Source organism: Procambarus clarkii, chromosome 44 (genome assembly GCF_040958095.1).
Source record: "Procambarus clarkii isolate CNS0578487 chromosome 44, FALCON_Pclarkii_2.0, whole genome shotgun sequence".
Classification (NCBI taxonomy): Eukaryota; Metazoa; Arthropoda; class Malacostraca; order Decapoda; family Cambaridae; genus Procambarus; species Procambarus clarkii.
This window is the reverse complement of record NC_091193.1, coordinates 25,985,987-26,001,085: the sequence shown is the minus strand read 5'-3', so window position 1 is coordinate 26,001,085 and position 15,099 is coordinate 25,985,987.

Sequence of the window (15,099 nt, the reverse complement as noted above, 5' to 3'; positions counted from 1 at the left end):
TCTCTTTAAATGAGCGTGCGGATGCTGCCGCCAGGGAAGCTGTCCGCTCTTGTCCCATCTCTTGTAAAGGTATTCCGTATTCCGACTTTTACCCGGTTATCCATTCCTCCGTCCTTACCCGTTGGCAGGGTTGTTGGTCTTCTCTTACTGGTAACAAACTACGTACTCTTAAAGGTTGTGTGTCCTCGTGGCCGTCCTCCTACCACCGTAACCGACGATGGGAAACGGCTCTGGCGAGGTTGCATATTGGCCGTACTCGCTTAACTCATGGTCACTTGATGGAGCGCCGCCCTGTTCCTTATTGTTCTAATTGCATTGTCCCTCTTACGGTCGTGCATATCCTTGTTGAATGTCCTGACTTCCAGGACGAGCGTGTGTCTTGTTTTCAGACCATTCCCCGCGGTCGCTTGTCTCTTGATAGTATTCTTGGTGACTCGGATACTTTTGATATTGTTCGCCTTGTGCATTTCTGTTCTCGTATTGGCATCCTTGGTGATATTTAGTGCCCTCTGATTACTCTGCACATTTGATGGTGCTACATAGCCTTCCCGGTTTGGTGCCTTCTTTTGATAATTACTTACTTATTTATGCTAGTATTTTCAGGTCGTTGGGAGTCAGTAATTTCTTTCCTCTCAGACCTGAGTGTTTGGACCAATACAGTTTTGACAGTAGAGATGGGGATACCTAGATCTAATTCAACTTCATCTTTGTTGCACGCTAATTTGGCTGCAATGTCTGTCTCATTATGATGGGTTATATTTATGTGTGAAGGTATCCATACAAAGGAGATTCAAGACTCTTTACTCTGTGCAGCAATTAGGTCATTTGTAATTGCTAGTATGAGGTTCTTGCTGTCGATCTTCCAGGAGAAGTTTTCGATTGCTTGAAGAGCAGACTTTGAATCACAAAATATTAGTCATCCAATGTTTTTTAATGTACTGTACTGGTAGCTAGTTGTAATGCCGCTAGTTCTGCTTGTGTGGAGGTCAGCCAGTTGTTTAACCTGACACTGACAGTCTTTGTGCAAATATTATTTATATAAAACCTACATTCTGCTGCAGTCCGTCCAGTAGAGGATTGGACTGAGCCGTCGGTGTAGACACAGTGCTCGTGAGATCTTAAATTCGCGATGGAGGAGGCAATTGTTTCGAGTGTGACAGCTTTGAGAAGAGCAAGATTCTCATTATCTTTCTTGGTGACAGGTGTGTATGATGCTTAAATGGTGGGGTACAGATAAAGAGGAATAGCAGAGACAGGTAGATTGCACTTAAAAGGAATGTTGAGTTTAATGAGATTGTAGGCATTTTTGCTCAGCCATTTATCATAAAAGGAGTGTGTCTGTATGTCGGCACAAGTCAATAGGGTGTTAACAGCACTAAATAATTTGTCTCTGAGCAATGCAGGAGATGTAGGGTCTCATGACTTTAAGGCAAAAGGTAGGGAGATGCTTTTTCACCCGCAGGGTTATAGCCAACGTCCATACCACGTTGAGAACACCGCTTCTCGTTCACAGGGTTATAAACCTACTGAACTTCCTACCCGCCGAAGCCGTAAATGCCAAAATTTTACATTTTAAAATCAAACTGGAATAGATCCTCAGAACACTTCGCGGGACCGTCGAAAAACCGCCGGCTTCCTGTCCTCATCGAGGCCACTAGTGTTAGTGGCCCTCAGGTAAATTCAGGTCTTGGACAAAGTAACTGAAATTATCTAATAATCCCCCCTCCCCGCTCAGCTCGTTGTCGCCATGTGGGGGCTTAGTGGGCGGCTGCCGGAGTGTGATGCTCCTTGGGACAGTCCTCTGTCCTTTTCTAGCCTTGTGCTCCTGCTGCCGTCCTCTCCAATTCTGCTGGGCATCTTTTCCTTTTCCTTCTGTTTCGTTTTTCTCCCCCCTCTTCTCCTATCTGCTTGCCGTTTCCTGCCGACCTTTTGCTCGTTCTGGTTCTTCCCTTGGACTTCTTCTATTTTGACGCCCGGGTGCTTGAGGAGGCATACTCTTGCACCCGTAGAACTGCAGTACCCGACGTCGAGAGCGAGGGGAACCTTTTATTGTCAATCCCCACTTCGTCACTGAACCCGATCTCGACGGACTGTCGGTTTCTTAAGGTGGCGTTTGTGGGGCGTATACTCACGACGCACCCCTAGGAGGCCCCGACAAGATCGGCGATAGCTTCTTGTTGGGTGTCCTGCCTCTAATTGTGGCTCCGTGGTGGGTGTGGGGGCACATTCGTGAGTGAATTCTTCTTTTCGTCAAGATGATAACCCCTGTTTCGGCTTCTTCTGGTTTACCTTCTCAGGCTCGTGGGGTGGGCGACCAAGCCCCCGAGTCGGTCCGTATTGGAAGACCGGGCTCTGTAGCCTCCGCTGCATTGGGCCCCGACCTTGCTCCTCCTTTGGCCTCTCTGACTCCTTCCTCTGGCTCCCCTCCCTCCTCTGTGGTTGGGTCGAGCCCCAAGCCCCCAGTGGTGACTACCTCGTCCCCTGGCGCGGCTCCTTCTCTAGTTGTAACTACTGCGCCTTTTAACCCCTCTCTCTCTGGGGGTTCTCACCGCCGTCCTCGTCACGGCCGCCCTCGCTCGATTCCTTCCAGTTCTGCTACCTATCAAGCCTTGTTTGGTCCCGCTTCGTGGGCCAAATATTTTGATCTCCTCCCTCTTGATTCTGCGCCTCCTGACGATTTCTCCCTCCATCGACATCTCATTGATTCCGTGGATGCCTCCATTACTTTCAACCCCACTCGTCTCGGTACACGTGTCGTTGCTGCTCCTTCTCAGGATGCTGCTTCCCGCTTGGCTGCCTTATCCTGCCTTGGCGAGACCCCCGTTCGGGTCTCGAAGAACGCTCAGTTGAATGCCAGTGTTGGCACTATTTTGCTCCCGCCCCATGTTGCGACTGGTGTTCGGGACCTGCGCGACTGCCACGACGATATTCGACATATCCTCGCTGCCCAGGGCCATTCTATTCTCCAGGTGGACACGTTTACTCGTCCCCCTCGTGGTAGTCGCCGTCAACCCCTCCGGGTTGTGAAGATTACCTTTGATGGTAGGACCCTTCCACCCTCTGTCATTCTTGCTGGTGCCAGGTGCTCTGTCCAGGAGTACATTCCTTCTCCTCGGCTCTGCAACAAGTGCTGGAGGTTTGGGCATGGTGCCATCCGCTGCTCCGGGACTGTCTCTCTCTGTCCTTTGTGTGGTGGCGAAGGTCACTCTAAGTCGGAGTGCGCTTCTCCCCAGGCTCGTTGCCTCAACTGCGGTGAGGCCCATCCTACCTTCTCCCGTGCGTGTGTCCATTACAAGCTTGAGGCAGCCGTCCTCAACTTGAAGCACCGGGAGCGTTTATCTTTTCCTGAGGCGAGGCGCCAGGTTCGCCGGCTCCCGCCTTATGCTAATATCTCTTATGCTCGCGTGTTGCGCTCTTCCTCTCCTCGTCCTTCCCGCCTTCCTCAGACTCACAACCGTTTCCGGGCCTTGGACCCTGATGCGCCCACTGCCCCCTCCTCTGTCCCTTTGGGTTCTCTCCCGAAGGATCCTCCTCCTGGTCCTCTGTCTGGGGTTCCCCTTCCTTCTACCCGGTCTGTCGTGTCTTCTGTGTCTTCTTCCTCGTCCCCCTCCGATCCTCCTTCCCATCCTCTTCCTCCATCTATCGGCTCTCCCCACCGCCTGTCGGTGCGGGCGGATGTCCATCGCTCTCCTAACGGCCGTCGTGTGTGCTCTCGTTCGGCTTCTCCTGTTGAGACACTGGAATCCGTTGCCCGGTACGTAGTTGCTGGGACACCGGTCTCTTTAAGTCAGAAGCGTAAGCCTGGCTCCTCTCCTTCCTCTTCCCCGGCGGGTAAGAAGGCTTCGCTTTCTTCCTCAGCTCCTCCTGGCTCTGTTGCTCCTTCCCCTCCCGTTTCAGTTCTTGCGCCCCCCGTTCCTGCTATGGAGGTTTCTTTGGCCCCTGCTTCCCTTTCGGTTGCTGCTCTTGCTGGGGTGCGCTCCCCTCTTTCTACTCCCCCTCTTCCTGCTGCTGTCCTTGACTGCTCCTCTCCGTTGTCTCCTCTTCCTCCTCCTCCTCCTCCTCCTCCGGACCCTGCCCGCCCACCTCTGATCTGTTCTCCCGTTTCCTTCCCTCCGTCTTTGCTCAGTTTACCCATGCCCCCTAACCCTGACTTTGCTGACCCTGATCCCGACCCTGATATTCTTTAACGTGCTCTGTTGCTCTTTCGCCTTTGTTTCTTCCTTGTTCTCTGTTTTTGTCCTTTCTCTTCTCGTCGTTGTCCATTCTTCAATGGAACGTTCGAGGTTATTACGACCAATTTCCTCGAACTCCAACTTCTGATTTCGCGGTTTTCGCCCCTTTGTGTCTGTCTCCAGGAGCCAATGCTTGGTGCTCGTCCTGGTCGTTTTCGTGGCTATTCCTTTCTCTTCCCCCCCCCCCCAGCCATTGCTGGGGCTTCTAATTCTTCTGCTCTCTTGATTCGGGCTGATGTTCCCTTTGTTCCTTTACTTTTTCCTTCGCCTCTCCATTGTTCTGCTGCTCGTATCTTTGTGGGGAAATGGTACACAGTTTGTTCCATTTATCTCCCCCCGAGTGTCCCGCTCTCTCTTCCTGATTTGAAACACCTCCTAGACTCCTTGCCGGAGCCTGTGCTCCTGCTGGGTGACTTCAATTGTCGTCATTCTCTTTGGGGTGACGTTCTGACGAATACCCGGGGTCGCCTCCTTGAGCCGTTTCTCCTCTCTTCTTCCCTGTCTCTTCTGAATTCTGGTGAGCCCACTCATTTGGACTCTCGGACTCGATCCCACCCTTTCTTGTCTTGATCTTTCTCTCTGCTCTTCTTCTCTTTACTTAGATTTCACGTGGCAGGTTCTTGATGACCTCCATGGAAGTGATCATTTCCCCATCCTTGTTTCCTTTTTCTCTTTTCGCCCTTCCCTCTCTTTCCCTAGGTGGCAGTTTGCTAAGGCGGACTGGACCCTATTTTCCCTCAGTGCTACTCTCTCTGACCTCTCCCTTCTGCCCCTCTCTCGCGCTCTCCTCCTTTTTCATGACACTGTCTTCGACGCTGCCCTCCGCTCTATTCCTCGCTCTTCCTCTCGGGGTCCACGGAAGTGCGTTCCCTGGTGGAATGCGGACTGTGCTCGGGCTGTCCGCTGTAAGCGTGCAGCCTGGAAGAGGCACCGCCGTAGGCAGACGACCGATTCTTTTCTTTTCTTTCGGAAAGCGAGTGCGGTGGCCCGTAGGGCCATCCGTACGGCTAAACGTGAATGTTGGGCATCTTATGTCTCAACAATTACGTCTGAAACCCCTCTGGCCCAGATCTGGAAGCGTCTCCGCAAGATAGCGGGTAAGTTCGTTCCCGATGTTTCACCGGTCCTTCACCTCCACGATACTCTTGTGGCGGACCCGTTGCAGGTCGCTTCCGAACTGGGTTCCCACTTTTCTTCTGTTAGCTCTGGTCTTCATCTTCCCCAATCTTTCCTTCTTCGTAAACCTGTCCTTGAGTCTCGTCCTTTAGATTTCTGCACTCATCTTCAGCTTCCCTATAATGATCCCTTCTCTCTCTCTGAACTTCGTTCTGCCCTGGCCCCCTGTGTGGTTCTACGGCGGCGGGCTCCGATGGTATTCATTATGAGATGCTTCGCCATCTCCCTCCGAGCGCGTCTCAGTATTTACTGAGTCTGTATAATCGGATCTGGGAGTCGTCGTCAGTCCCTGAGGACTGGCTCGATGCCGTTGTCCTCCCTGTTCGCAAACCGGGGTCTCTGGGTACTTCCCCTAAGGACTTTCGCCCTATTGCTCTCACAAGTTGTGTCTGCAAACTCTTTGAACGTATGGTTAACGTTCGTCTGATGTGGTTCCTGGAACACCATCACCTCCTCTCCCCTTCTCAATTTGGTTTCCGCAAGTGCCGCAGCACGACAGATGTCCTGGTGAACTTGGAGGTCTATATTCGTACTGCTTTTGCTGCGAAGACCTCCGTTGTTGCCGTCCTTTTTGACCTAGAAAAGGCTTACGACACCACTTGGCGTTATCATATCCTATCTCAACTTCATTCTTTTGGCCTTGGTGGTCATCTCCCTCTCTTTCTCCGCAGCTTCCTCTCTCGTCGTTCCTTTCGGGTGCGCCTTGGTACCGCTCTCTCTCCCTCTTTTCAGCAATACGAAGGTGTGCCCCAGGGTAGTGTTCTGAGCACTACTCTTTTTCTGGTTGCCCTCAATGGTCTTCTTTCCTCTCTTCCTTCTGGTGTCTTCTCCGCTCTCTATGTCGATGATCTTACCCTTTGTTGTCAGGGTGATGCTTCGCCTCTCCTTCAACGCCGGCTTCAACTTGCAATTGATGCCGTGTCGTCTTGGGCCACAGGTCATGGCTTCAAGTTCTCTACTTCTAAGACTTGTGCCATGACTTTTACGCGGAAACGGGTTGTTCTTCGTCCCTCTTTGTCACTTTATGGTCATCCCCTTGAATACAAAGATTCCGCGAAGCTTTTGGGGTTATTCCTTGACACTCGTTTGTCTTGGTCTCCCCATATCTCTTACCTCCGTGTTGAGTGCTCTAAGGCCCTTACCCTCCTTCGGGTCTTGTCCCATACTTCTTGGGGGGCAGATAGGCGCACTCTCCTTGCTTTACATTCCTCTCTCGTCCTGTCTAAGCTCGATTATGGTTGCCCTGCTTACTCGTCTGCTTCTCCTTCTACTCTTCGCCGTCTTGATGCTTTGCACCATACTGGGTTGCGCCTCAGTTCTGGTGCCTTTCGTTCGACTCCCATCCTTAGCTTGTATGTTGATGTTACCACCCTTGAGACTAAATAAGGTTCTTCTCCCCGCAGTGCAATAAAGAAAATAATAAATCGGCCTCGCCAACAACTGTCTAGGGGTAAATATAAATCACTGCATAAAAATGGAGAACAATATATTTATGCTAAGGGGGACAATCATAACAACACTTAAATGTATAATAACCAGAAATATTCTTCAGCATGCAAATCATAGAATAACCTCCTTATTGAGATATGAGCACTATCACTAAGACATGGATTAATTAGAGAGATATATACAATATGATCTAACCAGATAATTAACATTTATATGGGCTAAAATAACAGTGACCAATGACTTAACTTAAAACACATCTTCACTCGACTTCAGCTGCCACGCTTCTGCCCACGCCTTGGACCGCAGGCCAAGCGTCTACCCAAAAATCAACTAACCGTCCACACAAAACATTGTGGAAAATCTAATAATAAAACGCAGCACTAATATTCAAAACATTGCTAAACTAAAGAATAGTAAACACTGGTACAACATTCTATATAATAATACAGAAACCAAATATGGGCATAATTTAAGGTGAAACTATAAACACTCAATTGACAACAATGTTCCCACACTGGCCATATCCAAATATGGTCAACCGCCCACACGGAGAAACTACATGAGAAATTAACACCAAAAGCCTCACACAATATAATGTAACTCATGCACACTACTGCATGCTATAATATATATATATATATATAACATACAAATCTATATCATACAACTAGATGCTATATTAAAGAACAAGACAATAAAGTAATATGAGAATCAAGAGTAATGCAGAATCCTAGTGAGATTCGTAACATCCCTCCCGTCCCCTAAGAAAAAAAATGAAATTAACTGAAGGTTGATTTCATTTTTTTTTGACTGCATGAAATATAACATGAAAATAAACAGGAAAATGCTTCGACTAAAATTCAAGTGCAAAGCAATGAAATCTCACACAGTAAAAAAATACAAAAATTCATACATCTTATGAATAGAACACTACATATTATGGCACTGCAACAGGAAATCCCCTGGATAAGGCATCAGCAATAACATTTTGCCTCCCAGGAATATGACGAATTACAATATTGAATTCTTGCAGAATCAATGACCATCTAAGTATTCTCTGGTTTTTACACTTCATAGAGTTGATAAATGTCAATGGATTATGGTCTGTATATACTACCACTTGATTACCTGACAAATATGTCTCAAATTTCTTCACTGCCAGTATTAAACAAAGTGCTTCTTTCTCAACTACAGAGTAATTAATTTGTGTCTTGTCAAACTTACGTGAGAAATAATAAACAGGATGTTCTAACTCATCTGGTCCTACTTGGAACAAAACAGCACCTGCTCCTAAATCTGAAGCGTCTATGTGAAGAATAAAAGGTTTATCATACTGTGGACTAGCTAGCACAGGTGAAGTAGAGAATTCCTTTCAACTTCTGAAAAGAGTTCTGACACTCCTGCGTCCACTTAAATTTTACCTGTTTCTTTAAAAGATTTGTTATGGGTGCAGCAACAATGGAAAAGTTTTTACAATACCTCCTATAATACGCACACATTCCAATAAATCTTTGCACAGACTTCTTATTTGTTAGGACTGGGTACTCCACAATTGCCTGAATCTTGTCGTGCAATGGGACTATCCTTCCTTGTCCGACCTCATGTCCTAAATACACTATAGTTCCTTTAGCCCAACTACATTTTTTTCATATTGACAGTCAAATTAGCATGTTGTAACACATTAAACAATTTCTTTAAACTGGACATATGATCTACCCAATTCTTACTGAAAATCACAATGTCATCCAAATATGCCCTACAGTCTGGTACATCCTTCAACAAAGAATTCATTAATTTCTGAAAAGTGGCTGGAGCATTCCTTAATCCAAAAGGCATGACATTAAACTCGTAAGCTCCATCAGGAGTGATAAATGCTGTCACTTCCCTTGCAAAATCTGTAAGAGGTATCTGATGATATCCCTTAGATAAGTCTAATTTAGACACAAATTTAGCATGACCTATAGTATCAACACATTCTTCCAATAATGGTAAAGGATAAACATCAACTACAGTTACCTGGTTGAGTTTTCTATAGTCCACTACTAATCTCCACTTATCTTCTGGTTTTGGTACTAATAGACATGGCGAACTCCAGGAACTCTGACTGGGTCTAATGAACCCATGTCGAAGAAGATAATCAACCTCCTCCTGGATGATACGACGTTTCTCGGGTGTCACTCGATAAGGGTGCAGCCGAATTGGAGTCACATTTGTCAGGGTGATATCATGAGTAATGAGAGAAGTCTGAGTGGGGACCTCCCCAAACAAGCTAGAAGACACCTCCAAAAGGTCCTGGAACTCTGCTCTCTCCTCATCCTGCAAATGACTCAACAATTCTTCCCCGGAACTACTGGAATTAAACAAACAAATATTACTATCTTCCTCAGCAACACTCGACTCTTCAGGAATTACCTCCTCAGCAACACAACAAGCCACAACACGAGGCCCACAATAAGCCTTCAACCGGTTTACATGCACACTCATGGTCTGTCGTTTCTGCTTGGGATGGCAAACCTTGTAAGTAACTTCCCCAAGACGTTTCAATACTTGGTACGGTCCTGCAAATTTATTTGACATAGATGTACCCATACGAGGCTTCAAGACCAATACCAAATCTCCTGGCTCAAAAACTCTGAGTTTGGCCTTGAACCTCTGGTCATGTTTCTGCTTCATTACCTGTTGTTGTTCACTTAGATGTCGTAAAGCCAACTCCCTCGTTCTGGACAGCTTGCTCTGGACATCCGTCAGATAACGCTCACTCTGCCTGGCTGTAACATCTCCTAACAATTTTTCATATAACATCTTTAAAGGTCCTCTCACCTGATGTCCGAAAACCAGCTCAAATGGTGAACAGCCTAGTGCACTGTGCAATCCATCTCTAGCCGCAAATAAAACAAATGGCAGATTATCATCCCAATGCCTGGGTGAATCTTCCCCAGTTGCCTTTAACATTTTCTTGAGAGTTTGGTGGAACCGCTCGATTCCCCCCTGACTCTGAGGATGGTAAGGACTGGAAAAATTGTGCGCTATATTATAAGTTCTACAAAATTGTTGAAAAGTGGTGGAACAAAAATTACTCCCATTGTCAGTTTGAATTATACGGGGCATACCAAATAGTGAGAAAAATCGTTCCAACTGCCTTATAATGGTAGATGCTCTAATGTTACGTAAAGCATACGCTTCAGGGAACCTGGTGGTCATACAGAGTATGGTAAACATATACATATTTCCGGATTTGGTACGGGGTAAAGGTCCGACACAATCCAGTACCACATGAGTAAAAGGCTCCTCTGGCACTACAATAGGGTATAATGGTGCTCGTGGCACAGTCTGATTAGGCTTACCTACAGTTTGACACACAACACAATTGTGGCAATATCTGACAACATCTTTTTTAAGTTTTGGCCAATAAAAAAGTTTACAGATCTTATGATACATACTGGTAATGCCTTGATGGCCTCCCATCAGGTCATCATGAGCAGCTTGCAATACCTGCTCCCTATACTCTGTTGGCACAACGAGCTGGGTTTTAGACTCACAATCATCTGATGAGGGAGTTCCTGATGGTCTCCATCTTCTCATCAGACATTGATCCTTGAAATAACAACCCGTACTCTCCTCCAAAGTATCAATGGAGTCGGCTGCTTCTGCATAACACTCAGCAAGACTGGGATCAGTACTCTGTAACTTACGCAAGGTCTGGAACTCTACAACTGGAGCGAGCTGGCAAGGAATTGGTACCTGGGCCACATCTTCCAGACCATCTGGGTCAGAATAAATTAGGGCTTTGGCACCGGCCTCACTCTCGACATCCATGTGAGCTAAAAATGTATCTTCAAGGTCCACCTCCACCTCCCTGTCTGAAGGGGTCCTGGCCTCGAGAACATCCACCTTGGTAGTAACAGGACTTACCACATTCTGCTTACCCATGGATCTGGTCACAACACAGGCTGGATAACTGACACCATCATCCGCCTCTGATTGAGCCAGTACTGCATTAGGTTTAGTATACATAACAGGACAATCGGTCCCACTAAATTGACACTTGTCAAAATCATTACCTACAATGATATCAATCCCAGGAATGGGCAACTGCTCACTGACTGCTACAGTGCACCAACCTGGTGTAATAGAAGAATTCAGGTTAACCTTAATTAATGGTACACGCTGAATATGCCCTCCAAGTCCCTGCAATAACACTACCTCTCCAGTGTCTTCTGTGCTAACATCAGTAAGAACACGGCGAGAAATTAAAGACTGGGAAGCACCAGTGTCCCTTAACAACTGGACTGGTTTCCAGGTTCCACTAGTACATAGTAGGGTTCCCGAATGTAGGTATGGATCAAAATTAGTCATCCACTTGGGCATGACTGGAGCAACATTGGCATTAATGGTTTGCAAACCCCTACTCAAAATTAGACCAGTTGGTCTCAACTCAGGGTGCAAAGCATAACATGAATTTACCACATGACCTCTTCTCCTGCAATGCGTGCAATACCTGCTAGTGGTCGGAACAGCCGAACCCACTGCAGGCTTAATCACTACATTACTTGAGGGTGACAACCCTGTCGGTTTCTCAGATTTAGGCTTTACAGGAGAAGGGTTAAGGGGAGAAGGTGAAGTAGCTGGTCGAGTCTGGAAAACATGGTTTTTATGAGCATAATGATTAGTTCTAGCATTAAAATGGTTAATTGGTGCTCTGAAAGGTACTTTTGTAAGTAGTTCATGTTCATCAGCTAGCTTGGCTAATTTGATAAGATCAGTGGTTTGTTTATTTTCAGCCATAAATAAAGCTAATTTCTCTGGTAGACATCCCACTACTTCCTCAGTTACTATGAGGTCTCTTAAAGTCTCAAACTCTGTAATATTAAGTGCTTTAATCCATCTGTCAAAGTGATTTAATTTTACTCTTACAAAGTCAGAAATAGTCTGGTCATGTGCTCTTTTTAAACTTCTGAACTTTATTCTATGTGCCTCTGGGATCTGCTGGTAAGCATTCAAAATACTCTGCTGAACAAATTTAAAATCGAAAGAATTCTCAGCCGGCAAAGATGCAAATACCTCTTGAGCTTTACCCTTAAATTGTCCTTGTAATATGCTAACCCATTGATCGACAGGCCAGTTCATGCTGACTGCTAGTTTCTTAAAATGCAAGAAAAATATTTCTGGATCTTCTTCATTAAACTTAGGTAATTCTACATGTTTACTGTACTTAGAACTATTTGTACTATCTGGATTATTACTAGTGTTACCTTGCCCTGCTGCAATTCTCTGCTGTTCTAACCTGTTATTATTTTCAGCAATACTCTGCTGAATTTCTAATTGTCTAGTCTGCTGCTCGGTTTGCTTAGTTTGTTGCTCTGCTAGTCTTAACTGAGCCTCCAACTCAAGATGTTTTGTCTGGTTCTGCAACTCTAACCTCTGCTTGTCTGCTGCCAGCCTAGCCATTTCTAATTTAGTCTCCAACTCCAACTTTAAGATTGCCACCTGGTCACTTGACTCTTCTTCTAACTCTCCCAAACACTCTTCTTCAAGTCTCTCCTCCTCCACCAAGTGTGTGACAATCACTCTTAACACTTGAGCTTTCAACATTTTACTGGGAATAGCTAGGTTCAATTTATCAGCCAGCAATAACAAACCAGACTTCTTTAAGTCTTTAATTTTACCAAAATTTGGCAGATCTACCAGCGCAGCAACCTGATCCTCCATGGTTGGCTCAATAATCACAACTTACACTTGAAACAACACTGAAAATTATGCTTGGCCCCTGGCACAAGCTAAACACTTACCTCAAATCGTGAAGCGTTGAGTTTTCACAGCAGCTCAGATTGAACAGATAATTTCACAGGCTTGATTAGGTGTCACTAGATAATCAGAAGAGTACCTAGGAAGGCAATTGCTATTAATAATTAGCACTGTTAATTGTACAACATTACAGGGAATTAAGGCTTATTCTCCCGGACAGGCCCCCATTTGTTACCACCCTTGAGACTAAATAAGGTTCTTCTCCCCGCAGTGCAATAAAGAAAATAATAAATCGGCCTCGCCAACAACTGTCTAGGGGTAAATATAAATCACTGCATAAAAATGGAGAACAATATATTTATGCTAAGGGGGACAATCATAACAACACTTAAATGTATAATAACCAGAAATATTCTTCAGCATGCAAATCATAGAATAACCTCCTTATTGAGATATGAGCACTATCACTAAGACATGGATTAATTAGAGAGATATATACAATATGATCTAACCAGATAATTAACATTTATATGGGCTAAAATAACAGTGACCAATGACTTAACTTAAAACACATCTTCACTCGACTTCAGCTGCCACGCTTCTGCCCACGCCTTGGACCGCAGGCCAAGCGTCTACCCAAAAATCAACTAACCGTCCACACAAAACATTGTGGAAAATCTAATAATAAAACGCAGCACTAATATTCAAAACATTGCTAAACTAAAGAATAGTAAACACTGGTACAACATTCTATATAATAATACAGAAACCAAATATGGGCATAATTTAAGGTGAAACTATAAACACTCAATTGACAACAATGTTCCCACACTGGCCATATCCAAATATGGTCAACCGCCCACACGGAGAAACTACATGAGAAATTAACACCAAAAGCCTCACACAATATAATGTAACTCATGCACACTACTGCATGCTATAATATGTATATATAACATACAAATCTATATCATACAACTAGATGCTATATTAAAGAACAAGACAATAAAGTAATATGAGAATCAAGAGTAATGCAGAATCCTAGTGAGATTCGTAACAGTTGACACTGGCTTCCTGTCTCTCCAGGACCGCCGTGATCGCTACTGTCTTCGCTATCTTGCGCGGTCCTTGCAACATCCTTCCTCTCGCCTCTGTCGTGCTTTAACTTTTACCCCTCCTGCGGTTCCTGTTCCTCTTCACCACCTCCCTCTTTCTGTCCGGTTATCTCGCCTACAGGATTCTCTTTCCGTTCGTATTTCTGATGTTTCTCCTCGTGTTGTTCCTTCTTTGCCCCCGTGGAGGGTCCCTCTTCCGCGGTTTTGAACATCCTTGACCCGTATCACTAAAGCTTTTACCCCTCCTACGGTTCTAAAACGCCTTTTCCTCGAGCACTTTTCTTCTCACTCCCGCTCCGTTTCTGTCTTCACCGATGGGTCTAAGTCAGCGGACGGTGTTGGCTACTCTGTTGTTTTTCCTGATCGCACTTATATGTGTCGCTTGCCTCCGGAGACTAGCATCTTTACAGCGGAACTTTATGCTATTCTCTATGCTCTTCGTCTCCTGCTTTCTCGTTGTCAGTCTTCCTTTGTGGTTGTTGTCGACTCTCGTAGTGCCCTCATGGCTCTCGGGTCCTTTAATCCGGTTCATCCAGTAGTTGTCGAGATCCAGGATTGGCTGTTTCTCGTTCACAGTAAATTTAAGTCGGTTGAGTTTTGTTGGGTTCCCAGCCATATTGGTGTGTCTTTAAATGAGCGTGCGGATGCTGCTGCCAAGGAAGCTGTCCGCTCTTGTCCCATCTCTCGCAAAGGCATTCCGTATTCCGACTTTTACCCGGTTATCCATTCCTCAGTCCTTACCCGTTGGCAGGCTTCTTGGTTGTCTGTTACTGGTAACAAGCTACGTACTCTTAAATGTTGTGTTTCCTCGTGGCCGTCCTCCTTCCACCGTAACCGGCGGTGGGAAACAGCTCTGGCGAGGTTGCGTATTGGCCATACTCGCTTAACCCATGGTCACTTGATGGAGCGCCGCCCTGCTCCTTATTGTCCTAGTTGCATTGTCCCTCTTACGGTCGTGCATGTCCTTCTTGAATGTCCTGACTTCCAGGACGAGCGTGTGTCTTGCTTTCCGACCGCCCCTCGCGGTCACCTGTCCCTCGATAGAATTCTTGGTGACTCGGATACTTTTGATATCGTTCGCCTTATGCGTTTTTGTTCTCGTATTGGCATCCTTGGTGATATTTAGCGCCCTCTGATTATTTTGCGTATTTGATGGTGCTACATAGCCTTCCCGGTTTGGTGCCTTCTTTTGATAATTACTTACTAGTCATGATCATTTCATTCCCTTTATACACTGCACATGCACAACCTGTTCTACCAGTGCCTAACTGCACAGAGCCATCAGTAAAGGCATAGGATTCAGTCGGTTTGAGAATTTGAAGATGACTGTCAATAGCTTCTAATGTTATACATCTCAAAATGTCAGTGTTATACATTTGTTT